We start from the raw sequence: 13,598 nt of genomic DNA, 5'->3' as shown, positions 1-13,598 counted from the left end.
TCACAGAAGAACTTTCCTGCAGAACTACATGAAGGCAACCCAGCTGCCAAATCATGTTCCAAGATTTCCAAGCAGCAAAGTTCTGTGTGAACATTCATTAAAGAACAATGGCGACATTATGTGTCTCATTTCAAGCTTCTTTCCTTCAAGTCATTCACAAGGGACCCCAACCCGGTTCTTAATTCAAGTTGGCTCTGATATCGGAATGAATCGTATGGTACCAGACCGTACGATTTCACAGGTCAATGTTACAGGGCCTCGTTAGGCCAGAGTTGTATTAAGGTGGGACTTACAGCTGACCCGACTTTCCTTCTGGTTGGGCCTAGCTAGGTCAGTCTGACATCTAGGAGAAGGGAAGGAGGTTCCACACGTATGTAGCGGTCCTTGGACTCTGACAGAACTGGTCCCTAGCAGACATACTGCCATCGGCAAATGGAAACCTTCAAACTTGGGCCCGCCTCTCCAGTCTTGTACTTAGAAAGCCCACAATGATTTATCTAGTATGCAATGGTTGTACTCCAGGAGCTTATATGGTCTAGAAATGCTTTTGGTTTCTAAGACCTATCTGTCACCCCTGAACCCTCTTCTTAAAAAAGGAATCTGCCCAGGCCCTATTGTTTAGCACTCCATTTGGCCTTCTTTTCCTTAATGTGCACGCGACACGTGTCCACGGTATATGGAGAGCAAAACCTGACTCCCCACCCCCACCCCCTCACTTTCCCCACCTTGACACCACCCACCCAATTCCAGCAATCAAGAAAATGGGAACAAGAGGAAAGGAGGAATGCTGGGGTTCATCTCTTGAGTAACGGGGTAAAAGTGAGGGAAAATAAAATCCCTCAATAGTATGTACTGCGCACCTATTGTGTGCAGAGCACTGTCCTGAGCTCTTGGGAGAGTACAACAGAATTAGAAGATCCCTGCCCTCAAGAAGCTCACAGTCTATCAGGGGAGACAGACGCTAAAATCATTATGAATGGGAGGAAGGAGGAAAAGAGGGCAACATACATGCGTTAGTATTTAAGTAACAGAGTACGGGAGATGTGTACAGGGAGTGATACAGTTAATGCACAAATCCGTCTCCTCAACCCCAAACTCAATTCCTTCACCCCCCACCTTTCCATTGATTTGGCACCACCAACTCCCAGCCCTCGATCGCCTAAGGAGTGTGCGGTATGCTTCCTCTGCTCCTGCTATGGGGTATGTTTCCTCTGCTCCTGCGGTGGAGCGCTACTGGCAGAAATCGAGACACTGGGCTGACTTAGGTCACTTCAAATTTATCCTCTAACTCTGCCCACTCTTTCACTCCGCAACACTACTTTTCCTCCCTCATCAACTCGCATGCCTCTTGCCCCTACCAATTACTCCAGACAAACTCTCTCCTGAAACCTCCAGTACTCACCACCTTCCTCTATTACCCTCCATTCCTAACGACCTCGCAAACTACTTTGACAAAATCAAAGCCCTCGGTCTCTCCCTCATCGATTCTCTTATCCTTCTCGGACACCTCTCGAGAGGATGTCTCCGGCCTGCTTTCACAACCTAGCCCCTCTACCTGTGCCTCTCTGACCCCATCTCTTCATTCCTTGAAAACATTTGCGCCCACTCTTCTTCCCTTCCTTGTATCCACCTGCAACTGTTCACTCTCAGATGGCTCCTTCCCCCCGGTGTTCAAACACACCCAGGTCTCCCCGATTCTAAAAAATCCTCTCTAGCTCAGACTGTACTTCTCCAGCTATGGCCCCACCCGCCTCCCTTGAGCCCTGTCCAAACTCAAGTGGGTTTAGATACACCTTTAGCCTCCCCTTTCAACTCTCTTCTTGACAATCTGGCTTCTGGCCCCATCTCTCCAGTGAGACTGTCCTCTCCAAGGTCACCGATGACAACCTTTTCTTGCCAATCTAACACTCTGCTCTGTTCTCTCTTCAACCTCTTGACTGCCTTCGACACTGTCGACCACACCCTTCTCCTGAAAAGGCTATTTAATCTTGCCTTTTTCTGAAACAGTTCTCTCCTGGTGGTTCTCTTACCTCTCTGGCTGCTTCCCTTCTCAGTCTTTTTCACTGGTTCCTCCACTGTTTCTCACCCGTTAACTGTGGGGGTCCTTCACAGCTCTGTTCTGGGTCCTTTCCTTTCTCACTTTATACTCAGTCCCTAGGGGAGCTCATTTTCTCCCATGTCTTCAATAACCACCTCTGTGCAAATGACTCCCAAATCTACCTTGTTAGCTATGCCTTCTCTCACCACAATCTCACAGTTCCTCCTTTAAAAAAAAATGGATTTGTTAAGCACTTAATAGGTACCAGGCACCGTACTAAGCGCTGGGGTAGAGACAAGCTAATCAGGATGGACACAGTCCATGTCCCATATGGGGACTCACAGTACTAATCTCCATTTTATAAATGAGGTAACTAAGGCACAGAGAAGATAAGTGACTTGCTGAAGGTCACACAGCAGAAACGTGTTCTCCACGACATCTGGATGACCTGCCAGTACCTCATGTTCAATACTGAACTCCTCACCTCCTCTCCCAAATCCTCTCTCTGCTGCCTAAATTTATAGGCTCCTTGTGGGCAAGGACCATACCTGCCAACTCTGTTGTACTGTACTCTCCGAAGGGCTTAATACGATGCTCCACACACAGTGTCAAGAAATAAGACTGATTGACTGATCGCAGTTGACACCACCAACTTCTGTCTCTAAAGTTCACAACCTTGGCATTATCCTTGACTCCTCCCACCCTCTTATTCAGTCCGTCATCAAATCCTGTCAATTTTTTCTCCACATTTCCTGAACCCGCCCCAACTCCATTCAAATAGCCAACACACGTCATATCCCAGCTTGACTACTTCCACCAGCCTCCTCACTAATCTCTCGGCTTTCGATGCATACTTCCCACTACTGCCCAGATCATTAATTTCAAACATAGTTCTGCACATCTCCCCATGCCTCAAAAATCTTCACCATAACCCAAGACTTCTGATCAGTGACTAAGGCACTGAGTTGGCTCTCTCCCTCTACTTATCGACTCTTCTCCCAACACATCCTGGTTCGCACTCATAGTTCTTTTCAAGCTATCCTACTCACTGTTGTCTCATTCTTCTCTTGCCTGTCTGCCCCCTGCTCATACCTTTATACTCTTGCTTGGAACTTCAGCCACTTATCCAACCGGCCACAGCTCTCCCCATTTTCAAAGCCCTTCTGAAATCCCACCTCCTCCAGGAAGCCTCCCTAATTTCTCCTCTCCCCATTTTATATCCCTAACTGCCCCTTCAGCATCTATGTGCCGACTACGCACTGGTGGTACATACAACCACTCCCAGTACTAACATACCTATTTTACAAACCCTATCATTTAAGCCCAACCTCAATTCTCCTTTTCACCTCTATCAGTAATTTTACTGTCTTGTCTTCCCTGCTACATTGTAAACTATTTGATGTCAGGGGTAATGTCTTTTTATTTCATTGTACTCCCCCAAATGCACAGAAGAGAATTCTGCACACAACAGGTGCTCAAATACTATTGACTGGCTAATAGATAAACCTTCACCAGTTTCTGGTGGCTTCTTTCCCATTGTTTTCAAACTTCCTCATGTTTTCCTTATGCTTAAAAAAGCCCTCCCTTGACCCCCTGGCTCCCCCCAGGTATTGTCCCATCTCCTACCATTCCTCTCCAAACCCCTTGAGCAGGCTGCCTAATAATAATAATGTTAATTGTGATATCTGTTAAGCACTTACTGTGTGCCAAACACTGTACTAAGCGCTGGGGAAGATACAAGATACTCGGATCTCACAGTTTAAGTAGGCGGGAGAACAGGTATTGAATTCCGATTCTGCAGATGAGGTAACTGAGGCACAGAACAGTGACATGCCCAAGGTCATAGCAGGTATGTGGTGGAGCCCGGATGAGATCCCAAGTCCTACGATTCCCAGGCCCATGCTCTTTCCACTAGACTATACTGCTTCTCTACACCCGCTGCCTCCACCTCTCCAATTCTCTTCTTGACCCCTTCCAATCTGGCTTCCACTCCCTTCACTCCATGGAAAAACTGTCCTCTCTAAGGCCATCAACGAGCTCCTTCTTGCCAAATCCCACGGCCTCTACTCCATCCTAATCCTCCTCGATTTATCAGCTGCTTTCGACACCGTGGACCACCCTCTTCTTCTGAAAACATCATCCTACTTTGGCTTCGCTATAACTGCCCACTTCTGGTTCTCATCCTTATCTCTCTGGACGCTCCTTCTCAGTCTCTTTCCGGGGCTCCGCTTCTGCCTCCGACTCTCTCTCTAACTGTGGGAGTCCTGCAAGGCTCAGTTCTAGGTCACTCTCTATTCTCCTACACCCATTCCCCTGGAGAACTCATTCGCTCAGATGGCTTCAACTACCATCTCTACATGGATGATTCCCAAATCTACCTCTCCTCTTCTCTGCAGCCTCACATTCCCTCCTGCCGACACCTTAAACTGAACCTGTCTGAAACAGAACTCATCTTCCCACCCAAACCCTGTCCCCACCCCCGTCTTTCCCATCACTGTAGACAAACCACTATCCTCCCTGTCTCACTAGCCCGTAACCTTGGCATTATCCTCAACTCATCTCTCTCATTCAACCCACATATTCAAGGTCATCAGATCTTGTCAGTTCCACTTTCCCGATATTGCTAAAATCTGCCCTTTCCTCTCTATCTAAACTGCTACTGTGCTGATCCAAGCATTTATCCTATCCCGCCTCGACTATTGCATCAGCCTCCTTGCTGACCTAGCCGCCTCCTGTCTCTCTCCCCACTCCTGTCCCTACTTCACACTGCTGCCTGGATCATTTTCAGTCCGTACTTTCCCATTCTTCAGGAACCTCTGGTGGTTGCCACCCACCTCCACATCAAACTCCTTACCTTTGGCTTTAAAGCGCTCGATCAGCTCGCCCCCTCCAATCTTACCTATCTCCTACTATGACCCAGGCCACTCACTTCACTCCTCTAATGCTAACCTACTCACTGTATCTCGATCGCATCTATCCTGCTGCCGACGCCTCACCCACGTCCTGCCCCTGGAACTTCCTCCCCACCATATACGACTGATGATTGCTCTCCCCACCAAGCCTTATTCAAATCCCATCTCCTCCAAGAGGAGACTAAACCCTCATTTCCCCTCCTCCCCCTCCCTTCTGCGTCACCTATGCACTCAGAGCTGTACCCTTTATGCATTTGAGATTCATTCCACCCTCAGCCCCACAGGTGCTTATGTACAGATCCATAATTTATTTTAATGTCTATCTCCTCCCCTAGACTGTAAGCTCTTCATGGGCAGGGAACGTGTCTACCAATTCTGTTGCACTGCACTCTCCCAGGTGCTATTTACAGTGCTCTGCACACAGTAAGCACTCAATAAATACCATTGATTGATTGATTGGCCTTCAGGAAGGAAGGGCAGCTAAGAGGAAGAAAGAGAAGAGAAGGCAAAGTACATTATATGCAAGTCTCCACTGTAGAGACAGAATACTGGGCTAGGTGAACCATTAGTCTGACCCAGTAATGTCATTTCTTATGGAAGGGATAAACTAGAAAAATCTAAAGAAACAGAACATTTTCCTATGATATGGATAGTGCATTTGCCTTAAAACAGATACATAATGAATCACATTTTTATAAGAATAATCCCTCTACTTCCCCAGAACCTCCTTTCATCTTTCTTTTCAAGGGAGAGGAGGAAGCAAGGCCAGGTTATTTATGCACATTTACTTACCTCAGAGGATTCTTGTGAAGAATCTGGCCTGTGTGGCAGACGGGTTCTGAAGAGCACCTTGAGGTTCTTGGAGGAAAGGCACTATAGAAATGTAAAATAAATGTTGGAATTATAATCTCTTCACTTTAAATGGAGAAACCAAAGCACAGAGACATGAAGAAACTTGTCTGAAGTTCTACAAAGCAAGTCAGTGGCCAAGCTGGGAAAAGAGCCCAGGATTCAACTCTCAGGAGACAGGCTAGAATACATCATACATATGCATTCATGGGTATATTTCACATAATACGCAGATTATATGCTGTATACAGTATGAAAACTTTCCAGATAAGGAAGATTTTTAAAAAGTAGCTTCAAAAATACACCAGCTTATGTGACTAGCCTATCTAAGTCTGGCTTTCGACTAAGAAATGACATATTGGCAAGGAAATTTGGGGAAAGTTATAGATTCTAAAACTAAAAGCAGCCTAACAAGTTTAAGTCATTGTTTCACAAACAACAAACACTATTAGCAACTTCACTCCAACCGTGAACTCTTTGTTAGGAACAATCTAAAGGAAGGAGGTGTGTGGTAACTCCGGAAGAAGGCCACCGACCATCATTCATAGCTCGCTAATTTTATATCCAGTTGTATTTACACATAACCCTTTCGTTTATTTCACTAGCAGCCATGTTGTGATGTCTAACCTCTAATTGATAAGTTTGTTCGTTCACCACAAAATACCTCAAGTACTCATGATTTTTGTTATCCTAGATATAACTATATATAGAGATACATATATATATAGCGAGATATATATATGTATTCATTCATTCATTCATGCGTATTTACTGAGCGCTTACTGTGTGCAGAGCACTGTACTAAGCGCTTGGGAAGTACAAGCTGGCAAAATATAGAGACGGTCCCTACCCAACAGCGGGCTCACAGTCTAGAAGGGGGAGACAGACAACAAAACATACTAACCAAATAAAATAAATAGAATAAATATGTACAAATAAAATAGAGTAAGCAATACGGACAAACATATATACAGGTGCTGTGGGGAGGGGAAGGAGGTAAGGCGGGGGGGATGGGGAGGAGGGGGCTCAGTCTGGGAAGGCCTCCTAAGCGCTCCTCTATCAGGCGCTTAGGGTGGCGCTCAATAAATAGAGTCGGATTCATTCAATCGTATTTATTGAGCGCTTACTGAGGGGAGAGCACTGGACTAACTGGTTGGAGGGGCGGTTTGTTGCCCCGCCCCGGTACCTTCGCCGGCGGGGTCCATGTCCGGGCCGGGGGGGATGGGGGAGACGGAGCGCAGCGCTTCGCCCAACGTGTCCACCTCCGCCGCCGCCCGCCGCCCTCATATATATATATGTATATATATATGCATGTATATGTATATATATGTATATACATGCATATGTATATATGTATATGTATCATATATATATATGTGTGTCCTTTAAGCTCGTTGTGGGCAGGGAATGTGTCTGTTTATTGTTGTACTCTCCCAAGTGCTTAGTACAATGCTCTGCGCACAGTAAGCCACAGTAAGTGCTCAATAAATACAATTTACTGAATGAATACATATTTTCCAGGCTCACTTCATAAAGACAAGCTGATCTCAATTTAACGGTCCAAAATCTAACACACCAGGGAGGTACCGATAAGAGGAGAGAGCAGCTTTAGTTCCTTCCTGATTTACCATCACAACTACCGGTTACCATCCATGTATTCTTTCCTAGCCCTTAGAACAGTGCTTTCAGCACACAGTAAGCACTTAATACCATGACTATTACTATAAAGGCCTTCACTTAATGTGGCAGCCCAAGACAAACTGCTATATTTTGCCTCAAATCTAAGTTCCTTTCAATGTTATCTCAAAGTGATATCATTGAGGAAATCATTTCAAGTAAACTTTTTCACTGGAAATTAAATTTGCTTTAAAAATACTTAAAACTGACCATGTTCAGAATAAGAAAAATGACTCCCATTAAGATGAGATTCATATGTTTAAAAATGACTGATTGTTTCTTTGTAAAGAGCAGTCACAGGGAAAAAAAAAAAGTGATTAAGTGCCCTGCCTTCACTTTGAACTATTTCCCAAGCAAAAAATAAATGAAGTGAAGGTACATTTAACATGGAGAAAGGCAAGCAGCCCATCAGTAGACTTTATTGCTACTACAAGGTATTAGGGGTAATACTGTGGCTCAACCATGCAAATTAACATGAAGAAATGCAATAGACCTGGTCTACTACTAAAAATTCAACCACCAATCCTGCCTCCTACATACATTTCACCTTTGTTAAGACTGTCATGAGATCTTGTGCTTGGGGGTGCAAATGACTCCAGAGAGAGGCTTATAACTTCAGTCTATTAGTTTGGGAGCAGAAAGGGGTGCATTTATGGTGGCAGTGATTAAGGTTAAGTGGAGTAATAAAAATTTGGTGATGGGGGGGAGATAGGGGTGGGCAGGCAAGGTGGGGGGGGGGGGGAGAATTTGACCCTAACTGCAAAGCTGATACAGCTGATCCTAATGATGAAGCAAATATTCTAAAGGCAAATTAAATACACAAAACTTACAAAAATTATAAAATCATTGTCCTATAAGACCTCCCCATTACGCTAAAATACCAGTCCTGCTGCATACATGTGCCTACCCCAGGTTCCCAACACCACCATAATACGGAAAACCCGGGGATACTATGACTTTTGTTAATGTACCCCTGAATAACCACATTCTGCCCCTGATATTACAGCCAATACGTAAACCAATTCCCTCTGTCCCTGCGACCTCTCTATGCTGAACTGTGCCATGGCATACAGTTTTTTGGTTCTTTCTTTTACCATTCACCAGAATCTTCACTAGCACCACTGCCCTCCCCGGCTCCCTTCTCATTTGCTGGTTTGCAGTCTCCTTTCTTCATCCTGGGGGTGGAAGCTGGGATGGTCCGGGGCAGGACTGCGGAGGAGGGGAGGAGAAACGAGAGTGACAATGGCTTGGGAGGGGGCTGCTCTCCCGGCCTCTTCCATCCCGCCTCACCTACCGCTGCCTCCATCCCCACGGCCTTGTTCGGGATGGGGAAGCAGGGCCGTGGACCAGAATAAATGGGAAGTGGCAGGGCGACGGCGGGGACGACTGCTGAGGCTGCCACTAAGATTGAAATCAACTGTGAATTTACCCAAAAATATTACCACACAGCACAGTCTGCACTAAAGAGCGAGGGGTGGGAGGAGGGAGCGGAAAAGCAGTTAGGAATAAGGGGGGGGGGGGGGGATGGGAAGAAGAGGGGTGGCACCTAGTCTGGAATCCACACATCCAGTATAGCACGTCTTGCCAAGCAGCTAAGGCAGAGTCAATGAACTGCCTCATTTTAAAGTTCGGGAATTAAATCTCTGCGGGATTTGTGTTTTACTATTTTTGGGTGGGTTTCTTTTTTTAAAGTTTGTGATGGAAAATAGCGTAATGTGAATGCGCTCTTATGCCTTCCATTACTTTAATGAAGATCATACAATAGTTTAGTCATGTTGATCATTACTGCATGTAGCAGGTAAAGGAACTTCATATTTTACCAGTGATTCTGGAACGGATCCAAATTTACAGCATGTGAGTCTATGGGAAAACACACCCCAAGGTACAACCACATTTTCAAGCAATATTAAATTAGCCGGCTGCCTCGTGACGTATGTCTGTTGTTCTCTGCTCTGAGGAGATGCCACGAATGGTAAAATTCACCTATCAAGGGTTTGTGGCGGAAAAGGCCAATTCAGGAGCCACAGTCCCAACCAAACTGGACGCACACAGAGACCATCCTCTACTGTGCCTACCTGCAGCACCAGGCATTGCTTTTGCTTTTACTTCCTTGCCCCGTGATCCCTTCACAGCCTCTGCTCAACAACAACAACAACAACAACAACAACAAAAAGCCACTCCATTCTTGGTTCAACTCGTGTGGGAAAGGCATCTGCTCTGGGACTAGGTTTGATCCCTTTCCTTATGAGAAACTGCAAGAAACACCCTCAGTCAAGGATCACGGGGACAGGCGAGGGCTCCTCGGCAGTGGCCAACACATCACAGACATTCTGGTTGAGGACCACAGATTGCATCCCCTATCCTAGCCAGCTACCTTTCAGTGCCTGCTGCCGGTCATAGGGGCGAGTACACCGGGTGGCTCCATCAGTATAAACCAACACCACGACTTGTACAACAAATCCAACGTCCGCTCTGCTCACGGCTGGACGTGCCGCTCCCCTTCTCCCAGTTCAAAAATAAAGTCCTAAAAAACTTGGGCAGCCCCATTCAATAGCACTCGTTGTCTGAGCAGACCTACTTAGGGATGTAACATACTCGGCTCTTCCCTTACGTGTGTTTCCCCTATTAGTTTTGGCTAGAATGTCACTGGGGAATTAGGGAACGTTCTTCAATAAAACCCATCTTTCTGGATAGAGAGGGCTGCAACGTGGGGAGAAATGTTTGCGCACATTTACTATAACATGAGTTTTCCTGAAAGCAGGGTTCGTCAAGAGTGAAACCCCCACATTGTAGGAGAAGCAGCTGTATTCAGCCCAAGTGGCAAGAAACCAAAAAAAGGGCCCGCCTGTATTTTCATGGATGGTGTACATGAGAGCATATCCATGTGTATCATTGAGATAATCTCCCCTCCAAGTGTCATCTTCAAAAGCTATGTATAATACACACACATATGTCGTGTATACCCACACATATATGTAAACATAGACACACACCATAGAAGTACCGTGTCTTCTCTGAGGCCATAAAGCAAACATAACAAAATTGGTATATAACTTTGTTTGCAGCATACAAAAATCACCCTGTATCGGGAAATCTCTAAACACAACTAAAACCCTTCACTGGCAAGACAGAGCTAAATGCTGCCACAGAATTCTGATACCTTGGCAGCACACCAGTCAAATATGCAATAAGTCTTTTTTAAAAAATCTAATCAAGAAGACCAGCACATTCTCTATGAGACTATGGGAGAATAGGCAGCACTGCAGCACCAAATCAAATTGAAGGCTTACAAAGCCAGATCTGACTGATGCTGATGGAACTGCACATGTGGCAGGGCAGGATGACAATCTACAAGTCAATCTACCAGCACTAATACCATGTTCACCTCAATATAGCTTCACCGGGTGGGACACATGAGAAGAATGGATAAAAATACAATACCCAAGTCGCTGCTCTGTGTTGAGAGGTAAAAGGGCAACTGGAACAAGAGAGCCCTCATTTCCTCTTTTCCCACTCCCTTCTGCAACACCCTGACTTGCTCCCTTTACTCACCACCGCTCCCCCCAGCCCCACAGCACTTATGTATAGAGCCATAATTTATTTATATTAATGTCTGTCTCCCCCTCTAGACTGCAAGCTCGTTGTGGACAAGGAATGTGTCTTGTATTATTGTGTTGTACTCTCCCAAGAGCTCAGTACAGTGCTCTGCACACAGTAAGTACTTAAATTTGACTGACTGAAAGGTAATTTATCAAGGAAGTAGTAAAATGAAGTCTCAGACAATATGCCATCCCAGTTGATAACCACAGTAAACACACCAGCAGGGTGTACTGCACTCAAGAAAGGAGACACTCTCTTCTACCCAAGCAATAGCGCCAAAAACACAAAAGCTAAAACAGCACCAGAAGATGCAAACATGACAGCACAGCCATGGATGATCTTTATGGATGCATGGTGTGGTCAGGACTGGGGGTCCAGCATTGGCCTTCTGATTAGACTGGAAGCTCCTTGTGGTCAGGGACAATGTCTATCAACTCGGTTATATTGTACCGTCCCAAGTGCTTAGTACGGTGCTCTGCACACAGTAAACGCCCAATAAATACAACTGATTGATTTGGAGTCTCCACACACACACCTCCCTGGGTAAACTTCAGTCAGTGGTGTCACCTTCAAACAGAAGGGGCAGACAATAGTCATTGCCCCTTCTGCTACTGTTCAGAATCCACCCTCCTTTCAGGAAGTGCTTAAGGTTCTTTCTTTTTATACCCTAATTACAGCTTATTTGTTGTCAGTCCCAGGAAGTCGAGAGATCGGGCCTTCGGAAGGGCCAGTTTGGGAAACAGGACTGTAGAAGCTCTAAGGGAAAAGAAAGAACTGAACAACTTTTGGTAAGGGCTGGAGGAGTAGGGGAGGTCTCGCAGGGATGAGGTAATGGTTGGATGAAACCATGGTTGACTCTCTTGAAATGTATTACGGGAGAGACCTTTGTGCCCTAACTTCCCAATATCTTACCTACAAAGTAAAAGGGGATAAAGACTGTGAGCCCCATGTGGGAGAGGGACTCTGTCCAACCCGATTATCTTGTATCTACCCCAGCGCCTAGTACGGTGTATAAAGTAAATGCTTACAAAATACCACTTTACCCTTAAAAAAAACAAAAAAACCCCACTTTCCTCCTCTCCCCAACAATGCCCTCTTCTTTCCCTAGATTCTAGTGGGCCATCTTTTTTAATGCAAAAAAATTAAAACAAGACAGTAGCTCTAGACTTTGCTCCCTTCAAGCATAACCAATATGGACAACATAGCAAAACCGCTACAAGATCATCTCCTTTTTATGAATTTTGGTCAAAGCCATTTTAAAAAGGATTAGCAAATATCTGATGCCAAATGAAACAACACAACTCGGATGTACTAAGGCACTTTATCAGCATAAAAACTCCAAATTAAGATACTTTATAGCAGGTAGGCTTTTCACAATATTTTACAAATGTTATTCATTCAGTTTCATGTTTGTACATATTCACCTGTATATATGTATATGTTTGTACATATTTACTACTCTATTTATTTATTTTATTTGTACATATCTATTCTATTTATTTTATTTTGTTAGTGTGTTTGGTTTTGTTCTCGGTCTCCCCCTTTTAGATTGTGAGCCCACTGTTGGGTAGGGACTGTCTCTATATGTTGCCAATTTGTACTTCCCAAGCACTTAGTACAGTGCTCTGCACATAGTAAGCGCTCAATAAATACGATTGATGATGATGATAAAATATAGTCATCTCTAAAAGAAAAGGCAGGAATGCACAAAATACTGTTGGATATGTTTCCAGTAAATGCCATTTTAACTCTAAGTGCCTGAAACTATGAATAATGATCACCCAGAAAATCTCATGCAACCTTTTCAACCAAAACTATTTTGCCCTTCAAATTTAGCAGAGACTGATCCTATTCAGAGCCATGCTTAAAGCAGCCTCATTTTGGTCCTTATGCATTAAAAAGGGTCTATAAACGGACCACCAAAATAAAATTTTAAGGTTTAAAGATTCAATTGTTAGCACAGAAGAGTAGCAAATTGTAAAAAAAAAAAATTGCTTGAAGCAAATGTGCTACATTTCTGAAATTTCCCATTGAACTAAAGGGACTCCCAATGTTACAAAAGGAATATATATATATTCAGATAGTCACACCGGTAATTTTTGGTAGTTGCAGTTTAGGCATCACTGATTAATGTGGTTTTATTTTAAACCAGTAATTGTTCCGACCCAATTCAAAATACTTTATCAATATTGTGTTCAACAAAGGTCAGAAGAATGGTTTAGATTCTGATCTCAACCAAAAAGGCCTCTAAAAAATTATCTTAAAATCAGGTTTGGTTTTATTCCGACTACCTGCCCCACAGCACAATTTCTGAGCAGCTTATTAGAAACTGAAGACACAGAAGAGAATTCTGTACTCATTTCCCAAAGTATTGAAAACTTTTTTCCTGTCTCCTATTCAGTGGTTATAGGATTCAGACTAAATGAAACTGATAATCAAATTTCAGGTATTAAACCAGTATCTTCTGGAGGAGGCACGGTGGGTTTGCTACCTTTATTGGAAGTATAGCACTAGCTAATAAG

At 44.4% G+C, this 13,598-nt stretch overlaps 1 protein-coding gene across 2 annotated transcripts in view; it reads right to left on the bottom strand.

The window, feature by feature from the left end:
• RHOA (ras homolog family member A) overlaps positions 1-13,598 on the bottom strand; it is a 68,940-nt gene that overhangs the window by 53,696 nt on the left and 1,646 nt on the right. For both annotated transcript variants that reach the window (XM_038772662.1, XM_038772660.1), the window contains exon 2: positions 5,743-5,823. The gene's annotated coding sequence lies outside the window, so the exon portion shown is untranslated. The remainder of the gene's footprint in view (positions 1-5,742; positions 5,824-13,598) is intronic.

Source organism: Tachyglossus aculeatus, chromosome X1 (genome assembly GCF_015852505.1).
Source record: "Tachyglossus aculeatus isolate mTacAcu1 chromosome X1, mTacAcu1.pri, whole genome shotgun sequence".
Taxonomy (NCBI): Eukaryota; Metazoa; Chordata; class Mammalia; order Monotremata; family Tachyglossidae; genus Tachyglossus; species Tachyglossus aculeatus.
The sequence above is the reverse complement of the archived record's forward strand: the minus strand, read 5'-3'. Positions and strand labels throughout refer to the sequence as shown.